The sequence below is a fragment of the Mesocricetus auratus genome, unplaced genomic scaffold, assembly GCF_017639785.1.
Source record: "Mesocricetus auratus isolate SY011 unplaced genomic scaffold, BCM_Maur_2.0 Super-Scaffold_100010, whole genome shotgun sequence".
In the NCBI taxonomy this organism is placed as follows: Eukaryota; Metazoa; Chordata; class Mammalia; order Rodentia; family Cricetidae; genus Mesocricetus; species Mesocricetus auratus.
Window position 1 is genome coordinate 53,417,359 of NW_024429194.1, and position 15,501 is coordinate 53,432,859.

General features: G+C 42.2%; 1 protein-coding gene across 4 annotated transcripts in view; it reads left to right on the plus strand.

Annotated features, from left to right (window-relative positions):
- Hecw2 (HECT, C2 and WW domain containing E3 ubiquitin protein ligase 2) overlaps positions 1-15,501 on the plus strand; it is a 356,194-nt gene that overhangs the window by 200,254 nt on the left and 140,439 nt on the right. The window contains exon 1 of one of the 4 annotated variants that reach the window (XM_013121120.3): positions 8,048-8,422. The exons of the other annotated variants lie outside the window; for them this stretch is intronic. The gene's annotated coding sequence lies outside the window, so the exon portion shown is untranslated. Of the gene's footprint in view, positions 1-8,047; positions 8,423-15,501 lie in introns of those variants that run through there. 4 annotated transcript variants of the gene reach the window in all.

Below are 15,501 nucleotides of genomic sequence, written 5' to 3' on the forward strand. Positions count from 1 at the left end.
ACTAGGATCAAGCTGAGCTTCCATGTTGTTGCTGTGTGGTGCACATTTGTATTCTATCAAAAGATACGAAAGATGCTTGATGTCTGCCTTTCCTATTCCTTGATTTTTTTAAACTCTAAAACGTTACATTTATTTATTCTGTATGTGTGTATGTGCGGGCATGGAGGGCCATGCACCACATACTATGCCTGTGGCTGTCAGACAGCAACTTTCAGGAATCACTTGTCTCTCTCTCTCTCTCTCTCTCTCTCTCTCTCTCTCTCTCTCTCTCTCTCTCTCTCTCTCTTTTTTACATTTTTTCTTTTTAAATTTAAATTAGAAACAAGCTTGTTTTACATGTCAATCCCAATTCCCTCTTCCTCCCCTCCTTCCCTGCCCCACCTCTGACCCAACCCTTTCTGCTCCCCAGGGAGGGTGAGGCTTTCCATGGAGGATCTTCAAAGTCTGTTGTATCATTTGGAGCAGGGCCTAGGCCCTCCCCCAAGTGTCTAGAGGGAGCTCATGGACCCCAGACTGATAGCTGGAAAACCAGCATAGGACGGACCTAGACTCCCTGATCGTGTGTGTCAGTTAGGAGGCCTGAGCAATCAACGGGGACTCGTGTACTAATAGACTTTGGGAGCCCATTCCACATAGAGGGTTACTCTCTCATTTCTCTCCTTATGTCAGGTAGGTTCTGGTGATTGAACTCAGGTCATCAGGCTGGACATCAGTGCCATTTCTCAGGCCCCTGGCTCTCCTGTTATTTGTGATGCTAACACCGGTGTGGGTTAACACCCACGCTGTAAGCTTCTCAACTATTTTTCATGTAGTATTTTCAAACACGTTATTCCCCTCCATGCTGTAGCTCTGCCAATGGTGACTAAATGAAGTTGCCCTTTTTGGTGAGTGGCAATATGTGTTTTAAGTTGTTCTAAGCTCATGTGTTAAAAATATTTCATGTGTTTTAATGAGTTGCAGAGTTTTGGAGGCCAGTGTGAAAAGCCATAAAAGGAAGTGTTTTAAGAATAGTTTCAACATTTTCATACATCTGACTTTGTTTATTAAGTCATAACAGATGATTTTTTTCATGTGTAAAGGAATCATTACCTTCCTGCCACTTCTGTTTTTTTTCTCTTATATTTTTTTTGAAGGAAGTTTTTAAATTAGAAAAATTGCTTTTTTCAGATGTTTGATTTCAGATGTTTATACAGAATTCTTGAAGCGGGTTAAAAGGTAAAATCACAGATCATCATGTTAGTATTTTATAATGAAAACACTTAGAGTCTCTTAAAATACAGCTTCTCAGGGAAGGGTAGAAGTGAACCAGGTTGTTACAGTTTGTTCCAGGAAGGCACCTCTTGGATAGATGCCATCTACTCTTACAAAGATGTCCAATGATTCCAGTTTTATTTGCGATATTTAACCTTTCTCAAAATGATTATGGAAAAAAAGTGTGTGTAACAAACTAAAGGAGTTAGCACAGTTGCTTTAGTTTGTGGAAAGAGTGCTGTTCCTCCCTTCCAATGATGTTGCTTCCGTTTCAATGGAAAGTTGAGTGGGACCTCCTCCCATGAGGTAGCTGGATCTGCACTACTCTGGAGCTCACTCACCCTAACCAGCTGCTTTCCCGGTGAGCTGCCACGGGCCCACCTCATGTATTTGTCATTGTGGGAACAGTCTGGTGGTGCCTTTAGATTTTACAGCCATGATGTCGTCTTCCCCGTAGAGCATTACAGGGATACTGACACCTGAGAGCAGCCAGGTGGCAAGGGTGGGCTCTGTGCCTGGCTCCTTCTTGCTGGCATCCTATCACTGTACAATCCTTCAGAATGGAACTAGCTTTATATTGTTGCTGTCCCGCATGTGCAGACAAGGAACCAAAATTTAGGAAGGTTAATCATTTGGCTAAGGTGTCTAATTCCAAAAAAATAACCAGAACCATCCTCACAAGCTGTCAGTGAGTTCTTAGTCATATAATTAAGGGAGACAATGTCTCACATTGAACTTTAAACAAACATTAAGGAAATGTAATGGGACAGATTTAGTATGTTAATTTATAGATTAGAGGAACAAATTTGGATATGTGAAGATTGGCTTTATTCCTTTTTCAATAGGAGACACAATTGTATTGGGGAAAATCTCTTATTTTTCAGTCTTCCTGGGTAAAGGTCTTGGCAACTGGGATGTGGTAGTTATTATTATGATGTTACACATTGTGCAGAAAGATTCATACTTCCAGGGTCCCCATCTTACATGGTTTATAAACACCATGTTTAACTTGGAAGTGAAAAAAGTTATTCTTGGCAGCATTCTTATAGCAAAAATAGAAACTGTAGGGACCTCCATGCCAGCTACTGACCAGGAGCAGGAATTATAAGGAATATGTCTGCACCTAACTTTGACACTACCGAGAATGCAAATCACTCTTTTAAACTATTGATCAAGGATTGCCTATATCAGAATTGCATGGATTTGTTCTTGAAAACACAGATTCCTAATGTCTATCCCGTTTTGATTGTGCAAGAGTTCCAGATGGCCTTATGCATGTGCAATCAAATTTGAAAACCATTCATTCAGGGCATAAAAATCACCAAGGTATGTTTGACTCTGACTCATATATGCTATTCTAATGCCAATCCCAAACATGTTCATTAATGCAAATGTGTTGGCGTCTCCTGGTGCAGGCTCTCAGTAGCACATCCGTTGCATATGTTTCTATACTAACTGCTGTCTCCATAATAGGTAAAGCATTACTGGAAAAAGATAGTGTTTCCATTTTGCAGATCAAGGGAATAGATTCAAATAAAATCATTTACATTATTCTTTACTGGTTTCATGTTAATTGCAGATTCTTACACACCTAAAACCCATGCCAGTATCCATCCTGACTCATAATAATGTCGTATTTGGGATAAGAAACAGCATAACGTCTCTGACAAAGGTTGGAGTTTCTGTTTTGCAATTGACAGCAGGCAGTAGAAACATGCGTAACTTGCCAAAGTGCTGATAAAAGAGATTGAGTGTTCAGTCCTGAATTAGGCATCTTTATTAATCTCCTGCCCCCAACACACACACGTACACACACACCATCATCATTATCATCATCAGTACCAAGGCTCAGAACATCAAGGAAGAGAAGACAGAAAGAATGTAAGAACTGAAGAATGGGAGGGATGTCATGAAATAGTGTCTTCTGGACAAGACGTGACCCTTGCAAATCAGGAAGTCACAGCAGCAGTGGTTACTACACAAGACCTAGGCGAAGGTCCAGCTAGCCAAAATCCTGGCACGGACAACCGCTATCTCCTTGTTCCCCAGGTCAGGGACTGAAGTGGCATTCTGGAAAGTCACTGAAGAGTTTGTAGATGGGTTGTCTGTGTATACTAACGGTGCCTGTGCTGAATTCTTAATAGGTAATAGTCATTCTTTCTAAGCTAAATTTTAACAACCATGTATTTCATATATGTATATCAACTTGTGTTTAGATTTGAAATCCTACTTTTTATTCTTTTATAAATCAAGGATCTCACTTTTGTGTACATTAAAAAAAACCCTTTCTGGTTTATGTAGAAATGTATCTCCATTGGGAGATTAGGAAATTCAGAAACAGAATGAGGAGATGAGTGTTTATCTGGCTGCTTTCCAAAACACAAGGGCAGAGGGAAAAGCTACCACTCCAAAATGCAACAGAGGCAGGCCCGTGCCTTGAAGCTCCAGTCATGTATACTGGTGATGTGGGGCTCATAAACACAAAAACAATTCCTGAAGGCTTTTCTGGAAAAGGGTTGTTCCTTCCTGGTGTGCAAACCTTGCTGTTGGTTTGCATTTGTTGGCAGCATATAGGTAGCTGGGAGACACTGCTGGACTGGGTTGTCAAGTTGTGTTGTAATCTGAGGATTGTGTCTGCTCTCCCCAGCTTTACTGCCAGTAAGCCTCCTGTGAGCTTTGGGGAATAAGCTACTTTAGTTAAATGGTGTCTTTAATTTTCTAAGATTAATCCATTCAATGGCCACAAACCACAGTGCTTCCCACAGGCATCCTTTTGAATCAATAGTTTTGAATGCTAAGGACTCTGAAAACAATCCGTTGAGGTGTCAGGAAGTGATCTGATGGGGCTGGCTGGGGAAAGGACCAGTTTTCATTCTTTTGTCCTTAGCCTTCTCTCCCTGTGTGCACTGACACTTAAGTTTATAAAGCTTGCCCTTGCCCCCTCTCCCCCACCCCACGGTGCTCCGATCACCTGATCCTTTGCATTTCCTTGAAAGGGCAGCACTGCTTTGTACTGCTGAGCCTCTGCCTGGCCCTTCCCCATCACATCCCATTCCTCTCCTCCAAGGCAGCTGCTTGTGGGCATCCTTCAGTTCTCTCTGCTTCCTGGAATGAGCTTCCTCTTAGTCCGTGGATCAGGTCATTTGTGCAGTAGCTCAATCTTTGGACCTTCTCTTTGTTCTGTATAGAACATGCTTTCATTACAATATATAATTACATATTTGACTTCTGCAAAGAGAGGAACACTATTTGGACCACACTATCTGTCCATGCCTAGTACCACCTGAATCACAGTAAATGAAAACACAATGGTGACACATGAATGAGCCTCCCCATCTTAATGCTGTTGTTGATTTTGTTGGCTTTCTTCATAAACAATTGTAGGCTGGAGAAAGAAGTAGCATAGGAAGATTCTGGGGCCTGCCTGGCACTGGATATGCTTTCTCCATGCAGTTGTTTACTGTGGTTGATGGGTTGCTGTGTCTGAATTACCTGTGTTTTAAAAGTTCCCTCTTTGTGAAAGATTATGTGCAATTGGTGGCGTGATACCCGAGCTCCAACATTATTGTCTTACCACACCCCACATGCTAAAGTTCGTTCTTGTCCATTGGAATTTAGCTCCTGCTCTATTTGTACACCGTAGTTTTAAAAATATTTTACTTTTAAGTATATGTAGGTGTGTGTGTGTGTGTGTGTGTGTGTGTGTGTGTGTGTGTGTACATGAGTGCAAGCACCCTCAGAAGTCAGAGGCACTAGATCCTCTGGTGCTGGAACTACAGAGCTGTGAGCCACCTGATGTGGTGCTGGGGACTGAACGCGAGTCTTCTACAAGAGCCACCAGCACTCTTAACTGCGGAGCCACCTCTCCACCCTGTCGTAAATTTTCAATCATATCAAAAGTAGCTTGTGCTAGGGGCAACTAGGGTCCTATATATAAGAGAGCCTTTTGGATACTGGTAGTACATTTATGGATCAGAACCTATCAGTTAGCTGAAATATCATATGTACTTGGAAGTCCAGGAGTCATGACTTGGGAGACCTGACACAGTTCTGTGAGCCTCCCAGTAAACTGAGGAGAATCTGCTGGACCATCACCACAAAATAGCTCAGGTTTTGAACGATTTTTGAGTGGGAAAAAAAATCAGAGATGCTCTGTTATTAAGCCCATTGTTAATTGGCTGCAGTCACCTTTGATGCCAGTAACGGGAATGAATTGGTATTTCCTATTAGTCTATTTTACTAATCTGTTGGTGACTGAGACCATTATGAACCCATTGGCAAATTGGTGAGGTTGCTGAAGCTTTCAGGAGTGTTACTTGACTAGGCATGGTGACGTAACAGCCTTGTCCTTGGATTATTATTTAGATGTGATGTCAAGTCATGTCATAGATGAGCTGCTGTGACATGGATCTCTTCCTCCTGTCAATTTCATCCTTAGAGCGGTACACCAGCACTCTTCAGAAAGTTGCTTTCTTGCTGTTACTCGTTTTGCTTTTACAAAAAGTCTCAGGGACTAGCTCAGGCTGGCCTCAATCTTGAGCTCACTGTCTCGCAGCCTCTCTGGTGCTGGGATTCCAGGTGTGTCCCAGAGGCCATTTCAAAAGCAAAGTCTTTATGTTCCGGGCACACAGGAAATACCCTGCATGCTCTTGCTATTGTTACCCCAGCGCCTTAGAGAATCACGGTGGTTTGTCCCAGGACTGTGCTGGATTTGTCAACTATGACTGGTGGTTTATCCGGAATGAAAAGCAGCACAAAGCTCTTTGGCCCATCAGAGCTTGCAGATGGAGAGTGCTGGGATCAAGTGAACATGCTATGGAAAATGCAGTTGCCAGATCTAAGGTGGCACTGACGGCCTCACCCCCCAGGAGACTCGCCAGGAACATAAGGACATTTCACCTCACTTTCCTGCATGTGTTTGAAAGGTTTTTCGGGAAAAACAAGGTTTTGCAGTCTTAAAATGCGTTCAGCAGTTAAAAATTTCAGAGTCTAATACAGGTGGACTGAAACCTTCACTGAGCCCTGTGCTTGAAATACTAAGGGATCTGAATTGGGCATTCCTCTACCAAATTCTATATTCTTTTGAGTATAAGACACTAGCTGCCTATTTTTGCTTTCTGAAAATTTCCCCTTTTCCTCCCTCTAACCTTTCCCATGCACTCCTCTTGCTTTCTCTCTCTCTCTCTCTCTCTCTCTCTCTCTCTCTCTCTCTCTCTCTCTCTGTGTGTGTGTCTCAAATTTATAGTCTCTAACTCTTTAATTGTTGTCACATACACACACACACATATATATATATATTCCCAAATACATAAATACAATCTGCTTAGTGTGTCTATGTTGCATGTATGCATGTTTTCAGGGCTGATCATTTGGTAGTAGATAACCAGTTGGTGTGCCATGGGGAAGGCCTTTTCTCCTGCTCTCAGTGTTCCTTAGTTGCTTGTGGTTCATGTCTAAAATTAAGGCTCCATGGGCTTTACCCCAATCCCATTAGCATGTCTAATGTCATCCTCCTTCAGGTATTGTTTAGGCAGCCATGCTGGTGAGTCTTCATATGTGTAGCTTCTGACATTTCTAGGACATGAAATCTCACAACACACTCCTGTTCTTCTGGCTTTTGCTGTCTTTCTTCCCATCCTCTGCAATGATCCTGAGGCTTAAGTGCAGGAATTATAGATGTATCAGTTGGGGCTTGGCAACACATGGTCATTTATTCTCTGCATGTTGGTTGGTTGTGATTTTCTGTGATGGTTTCTGTTTATTGCAAGGAAATCATATATACTATGGAATAATAGTCAGCTGTAAAGAAAAATGAAATCATGAAATTTTCAGGCAAAAGGATGGAACTACAAAAGACCATATTGATTGAGGTAATCCAGTCCCAGAAAGACAAACATCACATGTTCTCCTTCATCTGAGGCTCCAAATCTTCAGATGTGAAGATTTTACCAAACCTGGAGTAACTGCAGAAGCCAGGAAAGCAGAAAGAGACCATGGATGGGGAGAAATAGGAGAACAGCAGGCCCAATTGATTTGAAAGGGGAAATTGAGGCCTTTAGTTAGGGAGGAAAAGGAGATTAATACAGAAAAAGGGAGGAGAATAAAATAACAACAAGAATGTCTCATAAAAGTATAAAGAATCATTTTATTCTCTATCTACCTAAAATTATGTGTAATGCATATAAGGCTTGGTACTAGGTATTATTGTAGCCACTAGATCAGAAAATAGCTTCTGAATTGATGACTGTTTGGAGATTTTCATGAAAGCTATATAGTGTTTGCAAAGTCCTTTTTAAAAATTTGAGATGTCCTGGGGAGTGGATGAGGGGTGGGATGGAGGGGTCGGTGGGGGGCATGGGAGGATGGGAGGGAGAAGGAACTGGGATTGATATGTAAAATAAGATTATTTCTAATTTAAATAAAATTTATATTAAAAAAATAATTGGAGATGCCTCGCCTACAGATTCCACTCTGATTGGTTTGGCTACTCCAAGCCCATTCACTAGCCTCAGGGAGGGCCATAAGGTGACAGACAGAAGGGGGTGGTATACTGCAGATTCCAGATAGCAACTTCTCTATTCTGAGTCTATCAGAGTGCAGGCTCCCCTGTGTGACAGCAGGCAGTCTGTCATGTGTGTGTGTGAGTGTGTGTGCACATAACTCATTCCCTGGAATTCTCCCATGGAAAAGCAAAGGAAGGAAGCTGAGGGGAGGATGGGCCGATTGCATCCTGTGCCCTTTCCAGGGAGGGGCCAGAACTGCCTCAGCAGAAGGGACATAATGTGATGTGCTTTTCACTCAGGATGCCCGAGCAGTAGCAAGACTTGGGTGGCCAGAGTGGCTCAGCGTTCTTCTCAGCTGGATGGGACTGTTCTGCAGAGGTCACTGCTAGTCCTACCTAGGGTACCATTTCTAGAACATCGGAGGAATCAGGAGAGGCAGGGGCGTTGGTGAAGTGGACCTGGCAGGTTCTGAGAGACACCCACCTGAGGATTCCAGGCCTGCCCTGGCTTCGGTTCTGGCTACTGTGATGCAGCTGCCAAGTGGCTGGGCCAGGTTCGTGGTTTTGAGCAGAATGTGACATATTCCTTCTTGCTGCTTCCTATGCCTGGTTTGAGCTGATGGATTCTGTCCCACAAAGGCAGAGAGGAACTCTCTGCCACTGTTAAAGGTAGGCTAAGGAAAATGCTGCTGAATGAATTTCACTACTACCTGATTTCTGGCCCAACTGTTTGGATTTCTGTTCTGTCTGCCTTTCACTCTGAGAAGTTCTTTAATGTAGTCCTCTCCGTTGTTAATGGGTGGTTATTAGTGAGCTTTGTGGTGTGGTTGTCACATTTAGTCACTTGACAACTCAATGCAGGAGAGCAGTGCTAGGGTTAAGACAGGAAACCTCTGTAGTAAACAGGAAGTCCCCTAGTTGAATTCCTGAGCCCCTCAGTTCCAGTGGATTGCTTTACTGTGTATGGTAAGGGTATCTTCTCCCTCCAAGAGTGCCTTGGAAAGTGACTAAGACTGAGTCTAAACACGTCTCAGGATGGAGAAAGTATTTTTTTTTTTGATGAAATGCAAGCCCTTCTTTCCGGGAATAAGGTATTATTACAGCACATTTATTTTCAAAGGAAAGGGTCTGTAACAATGTTCTCCAGAGCATGGATGTAATGATAATCTTAAAATTAAAAATAAAGAGGATTATCTTCAAATGACACGAGGAGATAGAGAAACAGACACACAGAGGGAAACAGGATTTTATGTATTCCAGGCTGGCCTAGAAGTGGCCAAGGACTTTGAACTTGTGATCCCTGTCTGTCTCCTGAGTCCTGGAGCTTCCAGATGTTGACACTGCCTAATATATGTGGGTCTAGGGATGGAACCTAGGGCTTTATGTGCCAGGCAAGTGCTCTTCCAGTTGACTATGCTCTCAGCTCCGGAAAGTGTTTTAATAATTAGAGCCAAGAAGGAAAGGGGGTGTGTAATCACAGCTCATGATCATTCCTGGTAACTGTTTGCACACATGCTGCTGAAAAATTAATCCGGCTTCCCTGTGTGGGGCTATGAGGGCACCTCCCTGTGGTTCCTAAGGAACTAGATTTAAGATACATTAAGCATCAAGTGACCTCCATTACAGAACCAGTCAGGTCTACCAAGTTGTGTGCTTTGTGGTAGTGTCCAATTATTGCACAGTATACCAAGATCCAAGTACATGACTTGGATGTGCAGCCTTGTAGCAAGTGTTGGCTAAGAAAGCAGAGTTTTTTGGCTGGGAAGATGGCTCGGTCAGGAAAGTTCTTGCCCTGCAAGCCCAAGGACCTGAGTTCAGATCCCAGGAACCTATGTAAGATGGTGAATGAGGCAGCAGTGCTGGGGAGGCAGAGACAGGAGGATTTCTGGAGCTCACAGCTCAGTCATTCTAGCCAATTGATGAGCTCCAGGTTCAATGAAAGACTCCATCTCAAAAGAAAAAATAAGGGTAGAGAAAAATTGAAGATAGGCGATGTTGACCTCTGGCCTCCACAGACATGCACATATGTGTACATGTATTCCTGCACTAAACACACACACATACTAAAAAAGAGAAAGTTTCAGAAACAAGAATATGCATGCTTTGTTTTTATTTATTATAAATTAGACAAAATTAAAAGTTAAGACTGGGAAGCTAGAGAGAGCTCAGTTGGTAAATTGCTTGCCTTCCAAGCATGTGTACCTGGATTTGATCCCCAGACCCTTGTAAGAAAAAAAAGTCCTGGATGTAGTGGTGTGTGCTTATAATTTCATTGCTGAGTCAACAGAGACAGGGAAATCCCTGGGGATCACTTGCCAGCCAGTCTAACCCAAATAGTGAGCTCTAGGCCAATGGGAGACCTTGTCTGTGTTCCTGAAGGCAACATCTTTGAGCTCCTCTGGCTTCCAGATGCAGGTATCCAAGCATAAATGAACACACACACACACACACACACACACACACACACACACACACACACACACCAAATCAAAATTAAAAACTAAAACATGAAAACATGGGGAGTGAGGTTGAAGAAATGTGTTTTTGCATATGAAAATACTTTATCCTTTGAATGAAGATTGAAGTAGATGAAAAATTGTACAAATATGTATGTTTTACTCTTATGATGTTCCAGGCTTACAGTTTATTCGTATCCTCCTTACAGCTCTTCTAAGCCAACTACAGTTAGTATTTTATAAACTAAGGAAACAGAGTCCATGCCATAGAAACTACCACTGTAGATCCAGCTATTGTAGTCAAATTGCTATAGTTAGTCCAGGGGTGTGGTACCCATTGCATCTGCAGCATGGGCTCTACACCTACAGACAGAAAGCACACATCTGTTGGTACATAGAGGGTCCTTTTGAACTCGGTACTAATGATGTGCTGTATCGAGGGTTCTACTAAGTGATGGGGAACAGGAACTTTCTGTTTTGACTAAGGTTGAGCGTGGGGAAAGTTGGACTTTGAGAAATTGTTTGGATAAAGAGAGGGGTACATGTTAGACATAAAGAATTAAATTACCCAATGGTAGTCTGATGTGGAGAGGCAAGAGATGGGTGAGCCAGCTTGCAGGGCTGTGGAACTAAAGAGTCGGAGCTTGGTGCATGGCCTTTTGCTGTAAGGGTTGGTATTTCCATGTAAGCAGCTCTCTGCACAGGAGGACTGTCAGGAGGAGCTCCGTGTTCAAGTTATGGCTGTGGGACTACTTCATAACGTTGAGGACTGTCTTCCCTTCTACAGGTTGCTCTGTGGATACAGTTTGCCTGCTTGTAAGCATCAGGACTGCCCTCTTCCCTCTTACAGATTGCTCTGCATACAGCAGACAGGGTGTGTGTGTAAATGCGTTAAACTGCTATGTAACTGATCTGTGATATTTTAGTTGATCTTATTTACTATATATTCTGATTAAGCATAATGTGTGAATACTTTTCTCATCAACATGGTAGTTCAGTCTGTCACGGCAGGGAAGGAATGGTGTCATGACAGCGTCATGTCTGCGGCAGCTCCAGTGTGTGGCCGTGCTAGTTACATGGTCCTGACAAGGAAGTGAGGAGAGATTGACTGGAAATGGGTTATAGTATAATTCCCAGGCACTGGCCCCAGCAACCAACTTCTTCCCAGCTCTGCTTCCTGAAGGTTCCACAGCCTCCCCCAAACAGCACCACCTCCTGAGTCCAAATATATGAACCCACGGAGGACTTTTCACACCCACGCCCAAACAACAGATTCTGCATCTAAGAGAAATGTATATTCCCTTCCATTTTCACTCATATTACCCTCTACCTCCCTCTTCATTTAGACTCTCACCTTCCTCCATCTTTGTCCCTCTTCTTTTCTCTCTCTGTCTATCTCTGTCTCTGTCTCTCTCTCTCTCTCTCTCCCTCTCTCTCTCTCACACACACACACAAAACAAAAACAAAAACAAAAAACCCTGCAGACTCTGCATGTGATAGAAGCAGGTTTTTCCTTTTGAGTCTGATTTTGCATCTCTAGTTGTCTATTTCCCTGAAAATCGTATAATTCTATTTTCGATCTTAGTTGAATAAAACATCATGGTGTGTATACTATATTTTTAATCCATGCATTCAGTGGTGGGTATCTCAGCTGATTCTGTGTACTGCCAATAGTGCTGTGATAAGTATGAAAGTATGACTATCCTATAGTTTACTTAGAGTCCTTCAAGTATATACTCAGAAGTGGTATAGAGAATGGTAGTTCTGTTTTTAGTTTTTTTGAGGAACTTTCATACTGATCATAGTGACTGGACAAATATACATTACTGCCTACAGTGGGTGAGGATTTCTTCCCCCTCCCCATCATATCTTTGCAAGCATTTTTTTGTATTTGGTTTTCATGATGATATTCATTCTTTTTGGGGTGAAATGAAATTCATTATAGTTTGGATTTGCATTTCCCTGATACTAAAGATGTTGTCATTTTTCCCAAAAAATGTATGGGCTACTTGTAATTTTTCTTATATTTTAGTTGGATGATTTTTAATATTTAATTTTTTAGAGTTCTTTATATATTCTAGATGATAATTATATCTAGACTCCTCCATACTATTCATCACCCTATTGACTACATCCTTGACTGTGCAGAAGCTTTTTAACTTAGTGAATTCCCATTTATTGATTCTTACCATTATTTCCTGATCTATTGGAGTCTGTTTATGGGAGTTTTGGCCCGGGCTTATGTCTTGAAATATTTTCTGTGTTTTTCTCTAGGAGTTTCAGAGTTCCTGATCTTATATTAAAATTTTTGATCCATTTTGAATTGACTATTTTTATAAGGTGTGAGATATGGTTCTAATGTCATAGTTTTAGATGCAGATACCCAGTTATTGCAGCATCATTTGTTGAGGGGGTTCTTTTACCATATATATTTTTGATACTTTTCTCAGGAACCCATAGAAGAGGGGAGGATCTGATGGAGACCTCCAATTTTGGTTCTCTCTACTTGGAGCTTTATGAGGAGTTCACTGAATCTGTAAGATTTCTAGGAAAGGGTTATTTACCCCGCTCTGTGGCGGGAATTCTTTAACAGTAGGAATTCTTGCTCTTCCTTATCAACCTCAGCACACAGATTAGGATTGAGGTCTTTCACCATCATTATCAAAGAACCCTCTGGAAGGGCCTAATGTTAGCTCTTGTGACAAACTGTCTACCAAGTCACTGGCTATCAACCACACTTTATTTTTTAGAAGAGTTTGAGTTTACATTTGTTATACAAAGAACAAAGGTGATATCTGGAAATAGTATCACATGGTATGATAGGGGACATGGTGTCCTGACAATATTCTGCTCTTGAGAGTGATTAGAAATTTGAGCCTTCAAATCTTACAAGGAACACCTGGTTCTTTTGTTGTTGTTATTTCATGAAATTAGACACAACCTATTGCAAATGATTCACTCTACTTTCACAGCGTTATTTGCTATAAATTTTTACAATAACCAAATAAAATACAAGTTTCCTGACTGACATGTATAAACCTTTAGTCACTTTTTCACTTGAAAAAATATCAAAGAATTTGAGTTTTTCTAGGTCTGGTGTCACAGACCTCTAATCTCAGATTTGGGAAGGCTGAAGGAGGGGATCACAAATTCAAGGCTGCTTAGGCTGCAAAGTGAATGTAGTTCAGCCTGTGCAACTCAGTGAGACCCTGATAACTCAAATATAAAAAGTAAAAAAAGGAGCGGATATCTCTAGCTCACAGTTAACACTTGCCTAGCATGTGGAACACCTTGGACTATGTCAAAGCTTTGGGTAGATCCCAGCACTGCAAAGAAAATAATGATAATAATAAGAACAACAACAAACATGCTTAGGATGTTTTAACAGCCTTTGCTTGAGACTTGTCACATGATCTCCTTGTATTGGTTTGTCCTGACCAGTCCTTAGAGGACATCAGGAAGCTGGTATATCTAGTAGATGGGGGAAGAGAAGGAAGGTAGGCGAAATGAAACCAGAGCCATAACTGGAGACGGGTGGGTGGCCATGTCTTGCAGGGCATTTCAAGCCCTCATTGAGAACTCGGTATCTGGAGAAATTTGAGCTGAGCCGAGCAGATACAGCTTCCATATGCCCACATTACGTCTGTGCCCGAAACTGATTCCTCCACAAGCCACTGCTCTACGGCTTCACATTCTCTCGCATTCTCAGCCACAGCTGAAATTCCTGGGATGTATTTGCTGAAAGGGTCCAGACGTATCTTCTCGCTCATCTCTCAGTGACATCCTCCCTTGTGAAAATCATCGTTTGATGGACTAGCGTACAATGCACACTTTATATAGGAAGGTGCTTGGCAGAGTTCTTGCCTCTGTCCTGAATGTCTAGAGTTGTATGTGTTCTGGCTGCCTGTGGTTAGGACTTGGCTCTGTCTTAGTGAAGCCTTTCATTTTCTTTGTAGGCTTCCTCCTTTAGGGATTATGTCCTGTATAGGAGACATCAGTAAAGCATCTCCTCCGACAGGTGGCACTGTGAGTAAACAGGGAGGGGCATACCACTCGATTCCACCCTGCCAGGACTCCCATCTGGAGCAGTAAACAGTGCTGCCTACCAGGCATCCCTCCACAGTCGTGCTATTGTTATTGTTATTATTAATGAATTATTTTAATTGTACATATATGGGTGTTTTGCCAGCATGTGTATATGTCCAGCATGTACACACCTGGCTCCTGCAAAGACCAGAAGAGCGTGTTAGATCTCCTGGAAGTGCACTTGTAGATGGCAGTGAGCTGTTATGTTGGTGCTGGGAATCAGAGCCAGGTTCTCTCAAAGTGCTCTGATCACTGAACTGACTCCCCAGCCCTTCTATAGTCCCTTTTAATGTGCAGATGTCCCCAAGCCCAGAGCTGGAAGTCCTGTCATGAGCTCTTCTTAATTAGGCTGCTCCTTCCTCCCTCCTCTTCTGTCACTGTTTTGTCTTATGATATACCATTGTCCTTCCTTACCATCTCTAGTGTATTTTTCTCAGAATAATGTTCTGGCATCTAAAGTGTCCATACAAGTATCTCTATGGCCACCCTTACCTAGTGGGTGACTTTTCAGTGGGTGGCCTGGGACCTCTGTGATCTCTTATCATGCCTGATTATTACTTTTTCCATCCAGAGAGGATTTTGATGTAACAAATTGGAATCCTAGGGAGACTGAGTTTTAAAAAAAGAGCTAGGGTTTCCAATCCATGAGGAAGTTTGTTGGTGGTTTCTCAAAAGACATGATAAAATCGATGATCTGTTTGGTAAATTCAAAGGTGAAAGCTCCCCTCCCCTCTGCAGTGTGCTTCAGGTCTCCATCATTGTCACAGTTTTCAGGGTCAGGGTGATATTCCAGGAACCCTCCACCACATGCTGTCAATCATAGCTCTTCAGCAGAGTCCTACAGTCCCTGCTGAAGGTGTGTGCCTTTCCCAGACATAGAACAACAGCTTTCATTCAAATAATTTAAATCATAGCTTGCTTCGAATCTCTACCACAATTGACTATCCAACTTCTGAATATAGCCACAACTGGTGACCTACTGTTGAGGCATAGTTTCAATTTGTGTTCAAAGGCTAAATTCATCTCATGTTTATTTTCCCATTCTTTCCCAAAATACAGAGAGGAGATAGAGTTACTTTGAAGCCAAGGGATATCTATAAGATGGCTTTTCATTTATCTGACACAGATTATCATGGGAATCTTTCTCTGGAAAATTTCTTGTCTACTTTTGACTCCCCTGGGTTGGTTAGAACTATAGTGGGATCT